General features: G+C 38.7%; 1 protein-coding gene across 1 annotated transcript in view; it reads right to left on the bottom strand.

Annotated features, from left to right (window-relative positions):
* The window catches only part of DISP3 (dispatched RND transporter family member 3), a 2,757,501-nt gene that overhangs the window by 496,884 nt on the left and 2,244,417 nt on the right, over positions 1 to 16,200 (bottom strand). The gene's annotated exons all lie outside the window — the stretch shown is intronic.

Below are 16,200 nucleotides of genomic sequence, written 5' to 3'. Positions count from 1 at the left end.
TTGTATTTATTCATTTTATACATGGATATATTTAGTTTATTTATTCATTTTATACATGGATGTATTTATTTTTATTCATTTTATACATGGATGTATTTATTTTTATTCATTTTATACATGGATGTATTTATTTTATTTATTAATTTTATACATGGATGTATTTATCTTATTCATTTTATACATGGATGTATTTATTTTATTTATTCATTTTATACATGGATGTATTTATTTTATTTATTCATTTTATTCATGGATGTATTTATTTTATTTATTCATTTTATACATGGATGTATTTATTTTATTTATTCATTTTATACATGGATGTATTTATTTTATTCATTAATTTTATTCATGGATGTATTTATTTTATTTACTTACTTGACATTTGTTAACCAGGTTAGTCTGTAGTCTGACTGGGCAATAGCCTCTTTTCAGCTGAGACTCGAGAAGAAAGGCTCCAACAGTACCGCAAACAAAAGTAACATAACAGATAACATATTAAAATGAGCAAGTTGTAGCTAAACTATGTATACATAGTACAAAGTACAAAAATATCAGAGAAAGCAGACAAAATAACAACACACAAAATAATGTACAATATATACATCATAATAGAGTACAGTCAGTTTTCTACATTACTAAGAATGGAAAATAACATGAGGTCAAAGGTTAGCAGAAACCACAGGAGAAGCAGAAGATTTAAAGGCATTAAATATTTATACAGGGGTTAAACCTGTGTAAAGGGCCAGTGACCAGAGAATCATTCAGGAAGCGGACAGTACAAACAGGAAATGTTAGCACAGTATAAAAAGGCAGCAGAGAGCGGTAGGAGAAATAAACAGCAAAGCTGTATAAGAAGGAAGACATATTAAGGTGGCTCATACAGGAGGCAATTGTAGAAGAATGGAAGTTATATTAAGTAAGGTCATTATAGAGGCAAGACCAAGATTTGTAGAGGCTTTGTTTCAGGGTTGACTTAAAGGACTTAGGGTTAGTGACAGATGTGACACTTCATGGTACTTTATCCTGGGTGTTTGCTATGGAGTAACTGTAAAGGAGTTGGCCAATATTTTTGTTAGGCTTATAAACTTGTAATAGGTGCTGTTGAGAGCTACAGACAGCATGGTTTGGAGTGAAAGGCTTGATTAGAGTAGAGAGAAAGGGGGTCATGAGGAGGGTTCATGTAAGACAGAGTAAGACATGAGAAGCTGGGTTACTAGAATTAGGTGATGAAATTCCAGCCATTGTAGTCTTTTTAGAGCAATGCAGTGGTGGGTACCATAAGGTTGGTTGTATGCAACTCTTGCAGTTTTATTACAGGTAAGTTCTGGTTTGAACAGAAGATTGTATTGGAGATTAGTGAGTACAGGGGCTGCACAGAGTAGCGTGGGAAGTAGGAAAGGTTGTGCAAGGGAGAGTCTTGAAGCATTAGTGAGGAATTTCTTATGTCTGTATAACTGGCCCAAGTTTTGATGTATTTGTTTTTTGATGCACTGCTGAGTGTGAAGATCAAATTTTAGCATGTTGTCAATAAAAACACCTAGAAATTTAATGAGAGGTTCAGAGGAGATGATTGTGTTGTTGAGGGAAGAGACAGTAAAGGTGGCTTTGTGACATTGGAGAGTTGTAAGGAGGAACAGGAGAAGTTTGGGATCTTTGGGTTACGCAATGGTTGGAAGTAAGCCATCTTTTGACTGCATGAAGGGACTCTTTGGTGAGGGTATGAAGGTGAGTGATGTTGTTGGAGCAGGAGATAATTTTAGAGCCATCAGCAAATTAGACAATGGTAGCGAGTGGGCAAGCAGATTGGAGGTCATTGATAAAGATGTTAAAAAGTAAAGGTCCTAGGATGTAACCTTGGGGGCGCCCCTGTTTGAACGGTAGGAAGGGAAAGAAGCTAGACTGCCATTTCACTGCCTGGCATCTATTGGAGAGGTAGCTGGAGAGCCAAGATAGCACAGAGTTAGAGAGGTTTAGTAATGTTAGTTTGGATAGAGGTAGTCTATAGAATACAGTATCAAAGGCTTTGGAGAGATCAAGAAACAAGCAGGAGACTAATTGTTGTCATGAGAATTAGCAATAATATCGATCGAGGATATTAGAGCAGTAGCAGTGCTGTGTTTAGGCCGGAAACCATGTTGTGTGGATGTCCAAAGATTTTCTTGTAGAAGATGGCCAAGAAGCTGTTTGTAAATGCATTTTTCTGGGATTATTGACAGGGGAGATAAGATGGAAATTGGCCTGAAATTAGAGGGGTCAAGTTGAGTTTCCACCTTTTTGTAAAGGAATGATGTAGATTTTTTTCATATGTTATAGACAGCATTTTCCTTAATGGCTCTATTGAGCAATATGGAGATGGGAAAGGCAATAAAACTGGCAGGAATTTTTAAGAATTGTGGAGTTAGATTGTCAACTGATGGAGAGCAAGTTTTAAGTTTGCTAAAAAAGGGATTTAATACAGGCTGTAGGGATGGATTTAAGAGAAAAGATGGAGACAGAGTCAGTGTAGAGGATGTGGAAGCGGAAATATTGTCATTTTTGGTAAGGCTGTGGACAGTGTCAATGAAGAAGGTATTAAGAAAGGTAGTCGTATCAGAGGCATTAGGGCAGCCATGGTAGTGCAGCAGTTAGTGTTGTCGCCTCACAGCAAGAGGTTCTACAGTTCGATTCTCGGCTGGGGTACCTTCTGTGTGGAGTCTGCATGTCCTCCCTGTGGTCACGTGGGTTTCCTCCGGGTGCTCCGGTTTCCTCCCACATCCCAAAGACATGCAGTAGGTGGATTGGACACTCTAAATTGGCCCTAGGTGTGAGTGTGTGCATGTGTGTGCCTTCTGTGAAAGGTTGGGCACCAGGCTGGCAACTCAACACTGTAAAACTCCACTGCCAATCATGAGCGGACAGATCGAAGGGGTTAGGGGATGTTAGGCTCCCCGTATATAGCAGTTTATTAATCGAATGCCAAAATTTTAGGGGTTGGAGTGGGGGTTGTTGAATGGTTGATGGAAAAACTTCTGTTTGTCAAGTGCTACCTTTTTTGGTTAAGTTATGGAGCTCTCTGTAGGTTTCAAAATCAGAGAAGGATTTGGATCTTTTCCATTTTTTCCACATGCTAGTTTTCGTATTCATGAGGGTATGTAAGTATGTACGTATATCTGTTAACTAGGGGCAATCTGCACAGATCCTCTTGTCAAGGGCAGATCATGAAGGCATCTTCCAGATTATATATAAAATGTTATCTAACAGCAGGGGCAGTAATTCCAGGTAATAAAATAACAAAAGAACAGTAGACAAAACAAAAGGGAGAAGAAGATATTATCTGAGATAAACCGATGAAAATACAGAATTTGGGGAATTCAGATAAACAAAAGACTAAAGAACACAAGCAACACCTAAGGTCAAATATTAGGAAAACAGTGCTAAATTAGTGTGGTAAGTAAAAATACAATGCAAGCACATATAATATGCACAATATATTATTTATTTATTTAGCAGGGAAATTAGTTGGACTACAGGGGCCCTGTTTTAGTCACAACCTACATACAATACACATTATAACTTTTTTCCTATTTTAAAATCTATAAATATATCAATAAAAACTAACAAAAATTTTCTATGACTACTAAATAAGTTTATAATTCCTTAGCCTTAAGCTTTATCTTCCAGTTTGAGACAAGCTGGTTGATGTGTACAAGATTCCTTGATGGCGTCTTTATATTCCGAAAAGATTCTCACTCTAAGCTGGAGGAATATGAAGATTATATAAACACAACAACAAATTACCTTAAATTCACATACACTATTTATGAAAACTTTTGTAATTATTTGGCTGTCTTGATTTATAAGGATGGTGAGCAGCTAAACTCAACTATTGACAGAAAAGCCACTTTCTCAAACTTATCACAGTTGCCATCCCCTGTTCCAGAAGAGATCAGTGATTATTATGGATGATGCAGTTTTTGCCTCTGAATGTAATAAATTGGAAGATATGTTTTATGATAAAAATTATCCTAAAACCCAGATTAGAGACAAGATGGTTAAGTTGAGGCATGTAAAATTTATCCAATTTTAGGGCAAACATTGACAGTAGAAAACAGCGACACTTGACTGGTTTTACTAAAAGGCTAGTGCTAAGTCATCACCCAATAAACAAAAAATTTGAAATATTATTTGTAAATACTGGCCTTTGTTGCATTGAGATAAGACTATTTCAGAGGTGGTACGTGAGACCCCTGGATCTGTATACAAAAAAAAAAAGAAAAAATTTAAAACGTTTTTTTTTTTTTTGAAAATCCTTTGTGCCAAAATGTAACATCTAAGAAAAGACTAAATGACAGCAGTGTAATGAATGCACATACACACTGGAAAAAGACTTCATTATTCTGGGTGAGAATAAAATAAGAATTAATTGCTCTGCTCCAAGCGATTGTACTTCAGCGGGAGTAGTATACACTGCTGTTTGCACCCCCTGTGGTGCATTCTATATAGGGAAGACTGACAGGTCATTGAACAAGTGTATGAATGACCCTATGATATTCAAAAAAAACTCGAATAACATACTATTTAAGAACACAATTGTAAAATATGCCAGATATTTAAATTTGGGGTTTTAGAGAATGCAAAACTGAACCCCCAGGGGAGGTCCTTGGGAGACTATTCTTGAAACTAAGGAATTGCATTAGTAGCTACATTTAAAGTCACTAGCCTCCCAGGGTTTGAATGAAAATGTCTCTATTGCAAATATGACTCAGCTTAAGGCTGTGGAATTATAAACATATTTATTTAGTAGTCATACAAAGATTTTGCTAGCGTTTTTTTCATTTATTTCTAGATTTTAAAACAGGGAAAATGTATGAGTTTATATTTTTACAATACTTTGAATAATTCACATATTTTCTGTGTTTTAGAATTTATTGGAGGTAGATAATGTCTTATTTTCACACACACATACACACACACACATACACAAATATATATATTGATATTTGATAAAAGTAGTGAAAAAACAAACACTCAAACTTGTACCAACTTCATTCTCCACGATCTGACACATTGTTCTTGTCTACGGTAAACCCTAACCTACTATACTCTGCCCGCCTTACACTGCCTTACAGAACGTCTTCTGCCTTCACTCTTCTGTTACGTCTTCTGCCTTCACTCTTCTGTTACTTACAGAACATCTTCTGCCTTCACTCCTCTGTTACTTACAGAAGGTCTTCTGCCTTCACTCCTCTGTTACTTACAGAACATCTTCTGCCTTCACTCTTCTGTTACTTACAGAACATCTTCTGCCTTCACTCCTCTGTTACTTACAGAATGTCTTCTGCCTTCACTCTTCTGTTACTTACAAAATGTCTTCTGCCTTCACTCTTCTGTTACAGAACATCTTCTCTACATCTAAACACCCTTAACCCACTCCCACAAAAACATATGTATTCTGTTGTGTAGATGCAAACATCATAACCGCTAGTCAAACAAATTACTATAAACTGCTGCTCGCTTGTATTGTTGCATTTTAACTGTTTTTTTTTTTTATACTATACAAAGAGCTTTTCTCCCTGGGTTCTTCTGAATATAGGCTTTAGCTCAGAAGGACTATCCTGGACACTAACTGGATATAAACAAATAATAATAAAGCGATCAGGGGGATGTCTGGAGCTGCACAAGTAGTCTGCTTTTAAAGTGCCATGGAATTCTTGGCAATTGCAAGCTCAGTGAGATCTGAGATCTGCATTAGAGAACGAACTGCAAACGATGCAGTCTTGGCAGAATTCATTCACTCTTCACTTCAGACATAAGATGTATGTTGGCTTAAACATAAATTCTACCACACTTCTGCACTATTTTGAGCAGCCTCATAGCCCAGAGGGATAACAAATTTACTGCACCCCAGGTGACCAATATTCCACTGGTGGTACAGGTGCTGAAAGGTTGACAGGGGGAGGGCAGGAGTGAGCATCCAGTGATCCAATGGGGGCTCACAGCACACAAGCTTGCCAAGTTCTATGCTACATGAGTGGTGAGTCACTCGGATGAGAGGTTGTGCATGCACAGACATGCACATGTACCCACCAAAGACTATAATTATGGAGCTGGCAAGGCTGCCATGAGGGGGCGGCAATTAGAGGACACTCCCCAGCAGCACTGTGATGCTGCAGTGTCCTCATCTCTTCACAAGCCCTACATGGGTGATAGGTTGACCTAAGTAAGGCTATGGTTGGTCCAACAGACCTGGTGAATGAGGATTAGAGCCGCTGGCAGCTGAGGGTCAGGTGCAGGGAGGGCTGCTGGTCAGGTGCAGGGAGGGCTGATGTTCAGGTGCAGGGAGGGTAAGAAAAATGTTGTGTTGTTGACTCTGTCATGGTCATTTTGTTAAACTATCTACTTAATAAATTACAGGCATTTACAATGTAGCTGCCAATTCTGAGCTAGTCTCCATTCAACTATTCCCTCATTGCAATTTGCTAGTGTGTCACTGCAGTATGCTAGTCTGTGTAGCCAGTCTCCATTCAACTACTGCCTGAATTTGGTGTGCTTATGTGCAGTCAGTCTCCTTTACACTACCCCCTCAGTGCAATGTGCTAGTGTGCAGCCAGTCTCCATTCAACTACCCCCTCAGTGCAATGTGCTAGTGTGTGCAGACAGTCTCCACTCAGCTACCCCCTGAATGGAGTGTGCTTCTGTCCAGTCAGTCTCCTTTCCACTACCCCCTCAGTGCAATATGTGTTTTAAAGTAAACTAGATGCCCTTAACTCCTACATCACTCTATGACCAATATGCTTTCACTTACAAAGTCCTGTCTTATAATAAATGCTTTCAGCTGTCTAACTTTGTATCTTGGGACAAGACTAGCAGGGTTTTTAGACTGTCAAATGAAAAATTTCTCTATGTTCCTGGAACATTCAGAAAAAGTGTTGGGTCCCTACCTTCTTCCCTCCATACAAACAGAACAAGCCAATTTCAACAATCAGAGTAGAACAAAAATATTCCAAAATGGTAAATATCTTCTCAAATTACATTTTTCAGATAACAATTAATATCTGCACCATCCCTATTCACATCAGGATGCTTGCTGTGGTTTAGTTTATCCTCTCTTTTTCCAGTGGTCCAGTCAGTGTTGTTTCCTTGTGATTTTATTACAAAATTTCTGTTGGACCAGGGTAAGCTGACTGCCCTGTCATCTTCTGTTAAATTAACTGTATGATGTTATCACTGTCACTGCCTTTGTACCTGGTTTCATTGTCACCTCCCTTGCACCTGTTATCTTTGTTGTCACCCTTGTAGCTGTTATCATTTTTCACAGGTAAATACAAGCCAGTCAGTCTTCAGACTATTACATGCCTAACTAATAACCAGACAATGACCACGATTACATGCCTAACTAATAACCAGACAATGACCACGATTACATGTCTAACTAATAACCAGACAATGACCACTATTACATGCCTAACTAATAACCAGACAATGACCACTATTACATGCCTAACTAATAACCAGACAATGACCACTATTACATGCCTAACTAATAACCAGACAATGACCACTATTACATGCCTAACTAATAACCAGACAATGACCACAGGTCTGAATGAAGAGATGGCAGGTCAGCAAGCAAAGGATGAAGACATGGCAGGTCAGCAAGCAAAGGATGAAGAGATGGCAGGTCAGCAAGCAAAGGAGAGTAGTTTTGCTGAAACTGAATTTGTCCTCAAGTCTTGGAGAGTACCTTCATGAGGTGGACCCTGTTTCTCACAAAATTTGAACAAGACAACACTGACATATAGACTGTATTTTATACAGCATGTATCATGCACAGGAGTAGGTTCAAAAATAAAAAAAAGATAGCTGGGTGCGCAAGACCCAGGATAAAAAGGTCCCCAGTCCTGGCAGGTGCACTGGTGCCAGAACCAGAAAAATGACAGTGTAGAATCCTTAAAGACATGGAAATATTCCTACAATGGGTCTATGCCAGGCCCAGGGGGAGGGTGGCCCCCCTGTTGTAGATGGAAGTAGCAGTCCAGAAAAATCACAAAAACTGAAAGGCCAGAAAGAGCCATAAAGAGACAAAGTGGACTACTGAGAATAAGAAAAAAAATATGTATTGTTACTATTATACAATAAGCTCACAATTTCCAGACAGAAGATATACAAAAAGATTAAGAGAGAAATTAGAGGATATAAAAATACTTCCAAAAGAAAAACTGTCAGAAACTTCAAATAAAAATTTGTGTTCATTAATACAATAGATTTATGAGACCAGAAGAATGAAACTCCACAACAACAAAAATCCAAAACACCGACCCCTCCCTGACATAAAACTACACAAAACAAAAAAAAAGTAAACAACAAAACACACAAGTCTACATTGAAGCAGGAGGGTAAGCCCCTGTACCCCCTACAAACCCCCTACTTATATATATACCAACTCTGAGGTACACTAACACAAAAACAGCAACAAACCTATCTCTATGAGCGCTACACTCTGATTTTACACACACACACACACACACACACACACACACACACACACACACACACACACACACACACACACACACACACACACACACACACACACACACAGACACCACACATGTAAAACAATCACCATACTCAACACCTATACACACACACACCCTAACCCACCAACCCTAAACTGCACCTACAACATCCAAACATAACAAAATCACATCCAACCCTAAATTCTTTACTACATAACATACTTACCTACATCTCTGAACATAACCGCACACTGACCACCGTCTTCAACACTCACACACCATTACATCTTAAAGACAAAGCACACTATACACACACCGGGAAATACTTACCTCACTTTTGTTCTTCTGGTGTCGAGATACTAAAATTCGATATTTCAGTATTTCGAGCATCAGAAGTGAGTATATATATATATATATATATATATATATATATATATATATATATATATTTATTTTTTTTAATTTGCGTATTATAATAACATGCACGACTGCATGGCCAAGCATGAATCCAAGAAGATCGTCAACAGGAGGACACAGGAGGTACTTTAACCTCTGGAGATCAAGGGGGTGTCAGTGGAAACAGTCAAAAGTACCAAATTCCTGTGGGTGCATATCAATGATGACATACGCTGGGCAATTCACATTAACCACACAGTGAAGAAGGCACTACATCTGCACTTCCTATGGAAACTGAGGAAGGCACACCTGGCAATGACCATCCTCAAAACCTTCTATAGCGGGACCATTGAGAGTATTCTTACTAATAACGTCATCATATGGTACAGAAACTGCAAAGGCTCTCCAGAGGGTAGTGAAGGCAACAGAAAAAATCATTAGTTCCTCGGTCCGTTCCATGGATGAGTTGCATGAGACTGTGTGTGGGAAGAGCTAGGAAGATAATCGATAACCCCACCCATCCTGCGCATGGCATGTACTTCCTCCTCTCCTCTGGTAGATGATAATGCAGCTTTCTCTGCAAATTGTCTACACTGAACAGGAGTTTCTTCCCTGTATCCAAGGCTGCTGAACTCAAATGCTAAGCATGACAGTAGATAAAAGGATCAGTATGCCACAAGCTGTGGTATACTGTCTGTAGTAACTATTTGGAAATTGCTTAATAAATGGAACAGTTAGCTGATCTCTTCTATTAACATTAGTGCAGTAGCCAGAGTGAGTCATCAGTCCATATATGTGTAATACGAACAGAGTTTATCACACTACTAATGTGGATGTGCAATACTCTAAGCAAATCACATGGGAATTCTTAGTCTGTGCAATACCTCCTAGTATAATATTATCTATTATACCATGACCCCCCATTAATATTCCAAAATGTGCACACTGATTGGTCAGCGTGCACGTTGTAAATCGACTTATACTAATGGAAAAAGGTCCAGTCGCCCGGACTTTTTCCATTAGTATAAGTCTTTTTTAAAACACTGTCTCGCTATGTTAAAGGAGTTTAACATAGCGAGGCAGGTTTAAAAAAAGCTCCGTTGCTTTTTTTTAAACCTGTCTCGCTATGTTAAATGGGTTTAACATAGCAAGACAGCTTTAAAATAAGCAACAAAGATCTCTGTTGCTTATTTTAAAGCTGTCTCGCTATGTTAAACCCATTTAACATAGCAAAATAGTAAAAAGCAATGGAGATCTTGCTTTCTCCGTTGCTTCTGCCCACAGCTCTGATGTACTGCGTAGACATACGCATGCGCAGTACATCAGAACTGCCGCAGAATACCAGACAGCTGCGGAAGGGCAGCAAGGAGGCATTATACAATGCCATTACTTAAGAAAAGTAATTATTTTTTTTCTTAAATAATGTCATTGTATAATAGCAATAACCCACTTCTGGGTGTGGGTAATGCTGGATTTACCCACGGTTGGCTTTGTTTGGCCACTCGGGCTTCGCCCTCATGACCAAACCACACCAACCGTGGGTAAATCCAGCATTACCCACACGCAGGCGTGGGTTATTGCTATAATGTCTTATTGCCCAATATGTGGTAAATGTATGTGTTGTCAGGTATCCCAATTATTACTTTATGTGAATCTCTCTTACTGTCCCTCTAATTATATGTTATGTCTTGAAGTCGGACCAAGCAATGACATTTCATTCAGCTGGCACTGCTAGGTATATCTGATCGACAATAAAGTTTATTTTGACTTTGAATATTTCTGCAAAGGAGAAAGCCAAACGAATCAACACAAAAAAGGCAGCCCGAAAGATATTGAAAGAGAAATACAAGGAAAGGCATCCAGATATGGAAAATTTCAGAATAAAAATATAAGATCAGAAAATGGGAATGTCGAACAGAAGATTTGTAAAGTAGAAATTAAAAAAGTAGAAGTCATAGAGTAATTTCAAAGTGAGGGCTTTAGTATAGAAAGTCTAACACAGGTTACAAAAAAGAGCAGCACCAAATGTATATGAAGAGAAATACAGGCAAAGGCAACCAGACATGGAAAGTTTTACTAACAAAAATTAGAAAACAAAGATGAAAAGTAGAAAAGAGGATTAGTAACGGAGAAGTTAAAGAAATAGAAACGGAGGTCATGGAGCACCTGCGAAGTGAAGGATTCAGTGTGGAAAATCTAACTCAGAAAACACCACAGCAGGACAGAGCAATGTATCCCCAAATTAAGGAGAAACCAGTGGAGTGACAAAGATCTGATCAGTTGCCATATGAAGATACTTTGGAGCCTTCCACTGGAAACCAGTACAAACGTTCAGCTGGGGTTGCACAGTCAGGGAAGGAACAGGAATCTGTGGCAACTCTAATGCAGTCAGTGATGTGGAGTGATAGGCCACCGAGTTCCCATAGGAAAGAGCAATGGGTGACACATCATGAAACTGAAGAGAGTTTGACACAGGAAGATGCTCTGGAACTTTCTATAGAATGCTGCAGGAAATGGTGAACAAAGGATGTGCCCTCAGTTTACAGAAAATGATGTAAGAGAAGAGATACTTGACTTAATAGAAATAGACATATTAAGATCGATGAAAGAAATAGACTACAGAAAGTCAATAAAACCAAAAAAGTTAGAAGTTTGATAAAACAAATGAACACGGTAATTAGGACTGTTATAGAGATTCATGTGATATAACAGAAGTAAATAGGATATATTACTGTGCAGCTAAATTAATAACTGATAGAGTCTTACCACAAAACACAGGACAGTAAAGGAAAGGACAGGGAGAAGCTGAATGCTATTATGGAAGTATAAAACAGGGAAAAACTACGAAACAATTGAGACAAGAGGTGTCACTGTTGGAAGAGTATAGAGTATGGAACGGATCAACAAAAATACTCAGAAAGATAGACATGATAAAAGCGAAGTGCCATATCAGAACAGATCAGGATCTATCATGCACAATCACAAATAATCTAAAAATATCACCACAGGCAGAAAAACGTATATGCAGATAAATATAAAGGAAAATTATAAAATAAGCAATTTGTTGATGACCATGAAAAGTTTTATAGAGAATTGGGCAACAAGCAAAAGGAAATGATACACCAACAAAAAAAGAAGAAATAGATACATTTTGGAGAAATATGTATGAAGATCCTGTGGAACATAAAGATGCTAAATGTTAGTAAAAGAAAGAATAAGAAGTTTAAATGTACAGGGTATGAAACTGGATGCAGTAATGACCAGAGAGATTGAAACAAAGTTAAGAAAAGCTCCAAACTGGAAAACCCCAAGCCCAGATGTAGTACCTAACTTTGGGCTAAAGGTATTAACATCTTTACATGAAGATTTAATCATGAGTATACTCATACCCGAACAGACACCAGCCTGGTTAACAACAGGGAAAACAAAAGTCCTTCTTAACAGAGAACCTGCAAGGTATCCTTACAACTACACACCAATAACTTTCCTTCTGACTATATATAAACTATACACTGGAATTGATGCAGGCAGAGTTTATTCTCATTTAGAAGAAAACTCAGTCATGGTAATAGAACAAAAGGGTAATAAAACAAAGTTATATGGAACAAAGGATCATTTGTTGTTAAAGTCAGAATGGAAAAATATAAAAAGGGGAAGAATCTAAGTAGATTATGGACAGACTACAAAAAAGCATTTGACAGTATCCCACATTATAAAAGCATTTGACAGTATCCCACATTATAAAAGCATTTGACAGTATCCCACATTATAAAAGCATTTGACAGTATCCCACATTATAAAAGCATTTGACAGTATCCCACATTATAAAAGCATGCTGAAAAATGTGTAAGATATACCCTACAGAGACCATGAAACAGTGACAAACGACTTTGCAGTTAAGCCATGATAAAGGACAAACTATCATTCCAGGGATAAAAATTCATAGGTGGATAATACCGGGTGACCCTCTGTCACTGCTGCTCCTTTGTCTTGCCCTTAACGCATTAAGTTGTCTGCTTAACAGATTAGGTCATGGCTACAGTTTGGCTCCCAGAAAACAACAAAGTCTAAACACTTATCTTCTTTTTCTAGATGATTTAAAACGGTGTTGTTCATCACATCAGAAACTGAAATCACAACTGCAAGTAGTCAAAACTTTCAGATGATATAAGAATTTCATTTGGTTTTGATAAATATGCAAAAGCAACCTTTAAAGCAGGAAAGCTGTGTGGGATAGAAATGTGATATAAAAGAACTTGAGCAAGAGAAAGTGTATAAATATTTGGGAGCTGATGAAGGACCAGCAATAAAACATGAAAAAATGTGAATAAAACTTAGTAAGAAATATTTGAAATATTTTAGAAGACTAAAATTAATAATGAAAACAGCATTGAGATCTAGGAACATAGTCCAAGCTATAAACCAAATTGTTCTTCCTGTCCTAACTTTGGAGTAAATGACTGGTCCCAAAAGGTGTGTGATATGTCAGACAGGAAAACAAGAAGGATGTTTCATACTCATCAAATGATTTATAAAAATCAGTGTACACCAAGATTATATATTCCTCATTCTGAAGGAGGTTATGAACCTCCTTGAAACTGATTACATGTACAGCTCTGCAGTTGTGGGACTTAATACATATATGCTGACCTCACAAGACCCAAATGTAGTAAAAGTTTTTGAAACATGAGGAAAATAAGTCTAAGATGACTTCTCTGCTTAGTTTAGTAGAAGCACATTTGCACCAAGTGGGAATGGAAATCAAACCAGAAGGAGATAAAAAATCAGTCAGCAAATGAATGTGCCAAAAAACAAAAGAAAGAATATAAGGTGAAGGATCACATGAGAAGCCAAGAAATTTGGAAAATGCATAAATATAGTTGCAAGTATAGAAAACTCTTGGAACAACCTCATGTTGATCAGGATTGAATGCAGGAATAGTTAAGGAGAAGTGAATTTAAACCAAAAGATGAAAGGTTAATATTGACGGTCCAAGATAGATACATACACGTTGTTTTACAAAGTCTATTGAACATGTGGGAGAAACAGACAAATGTAGGTTTTGTAAAACAGTATTGTTAACAGTTGCACACGTTGTTGCTGGGTGTGACATACTAATGGCAGAAGGACTATTTACTGAAAGGCATAATAATGTGGCAAGACTGTTGCAGTGAGGATTGTGTAAACATTATGGTATTGAAGTAGCTGTAAAACACTGGAAATGTGAGCCACAAAGCATCATAGAAAATGAAGTTTATATCACATGGGATCACCTATTACCAACAGTTCAAAGTTTTTATCTACTTCTGGTTTGATTTCCATTCCCACAGTTCAAAAAATAGATGCAAGAAAACCAGATATAGAAGTCTATGAAAAGAAGATAAAAGTAGCACTGATCACTGAAATGTACATAGACACAAAAGTCATAAAATACAAGGATTTGCAGGCAGAAATGACGGCAATGTGGAAGGATAGCCAGACAGATCCAGTAGTAGTAGGAGCAACACACCTTATAAAAACAAATTTACAGTCATTCTTAGATATGTTACCAATATATGTAACTCCAGACGAATTGCAGAAGAAGTCATTACTGGGCACATTGTGGGTGCTGCAAAGATCATTTCTGGCTAATGTCAAAGAGTGAAACAATACTAATTTCATAGGTTCATAGGTTCATAGGCTGATACTAGGCTATTGGTTCGGAGGCCCTTATAAGCCTAGCCAAGAATTTTGCCCAGGCTCCCAGAAAGTCATCACCTGTTTCCTTTGTCCAGCAGGGACACAGGTAGGATCCCAAGGGTGTACTTTCTGTTTCCCATCCAGTCATCCAGGTTCCTCTTAAACAGGGCTAGAGAGGTACTATGCTTAACATAGAGAGGGACTCTATTCCACAGATGGGGGAGTCTTTGGGACACAAATCTATCCTGCCAACAAGTTCTATTAATGTCACAGACCAGGTTTGGGCCTTGTGTGTGGGTTGCCCATGTGGATTTTGACTTATGGATATGCAGCAACTTCATCAAGGCTTGGTCTGAAATGGCCTTGTATGCCAGATAGGTCACCTCTGAGCAGACTGTACAAGACTGAGTAGAAGGACAGGGTTTTAGCCTATCTGTATAGGATAGGTGTTTGAGACCCTGAATTTTCCTGGTCAGGAACCTTTTTGGTGCCTCCAGCTGCTGCATGTGCTTGGCAAGGTACATGCCAAAGGGGGCATTGTACTTAATAAGGGGTCTGATAAGGGAGCCATACAAGGATGTTATGACCTCCTTGTTCCTGGATGAAATACCCTTATCTATGAGGTGGGGCATGTAGAAAAACTTCCGTACAACAGACGCAATGTGATGGTCAAAAGTGAGGTTGCTGTTAACCTGGGTGCCCAAGCCCCTCATGACTCATTGCATGCTTAGTACACTGTTATTAACGTGATAATTAGTGGGGATGCCATTATCCCCAACGGGGATAAATGATGCATTTCCTGGCATTCAGTTTGAGGCCATGCTTCTGGTACCAGTCATTACTTTGGGTAAGACCATCTTGGAGGACATTCAGATCACTAGGGGAATTTAAGACAGCGCCCATCTTGCAGTCATCTGCAAACTTGGTCAGCCACAGACCACTGGTTTTGGCTTGCACCTCAGAAAAGTATATTCCAAACAGTAGAGGCCCCAAGACCGATCATTGAGGTACACCGCTCATTACAGATCAACTACTGGAGTTCGTGTACCCCATTTTGACTGAGTGGGTTCTATCAGTGAGCCAGTTAGCTACCCATCTGGTAACATACGGGTTGATGCCTAGCTGGGAGAGTTTATCTATTATGCCTGAGTGGGGAAAAGTGTCAAAGGCTTTGGCTAGGTCAAGGTAGGTGGTGTGCACCATCTTCCTCTCGTCCATGGCTTTGGTGACTGTTTCGAAGAAGTTGACCAACTTTAATAGGCTTGGTCTTCCTTTGACAAAACCAAACTGTGTGGGGTCAAGCGTTTGGATGTTGCCGATGTCTTTGTTTATAAGGTTCATGATAATGCATTCAAAGGCCTTGCAGATCAGCCTAGTTAGGCTGATGGGCCTATAACTGCCTAGGTCAGTGGATGCTCCACCTTTGTGTAGAGAGATGACAGTGGCTGTCCTCCATTTGGCTGGAACAAAGCCAGTGCTCAGGCTTTGGTTGAATAGGATGCCTAATGGAGCTGAGAGCTCATGCCTGAGTTCATGTAGGATGCAACCAGGGATGTTGTTGGGTCCTATGGAGACTGTATTTTTTGCCTTTGAGAGGGCATTAAAGACCTGCTCCCTGGTGATG

This window comes from Protopterus annectens, chromosome 2.part1 (assembly GCF_019279795.1).
Source record: "Protopterus annectens isolate FY-2018-M chromosome 2.part1, PAN1.0, whole genome shotgun sequence".
NCBI lineage: Eukaryota > Metazoa > Chordata > Ceratodontiformes > Protopteridae > Protopterus > Protopterus annectens.
Note: the sequence above shows the minus strand (reverse complement) of the source record. Positions and strands in the feature narration are given on the sequence as shown.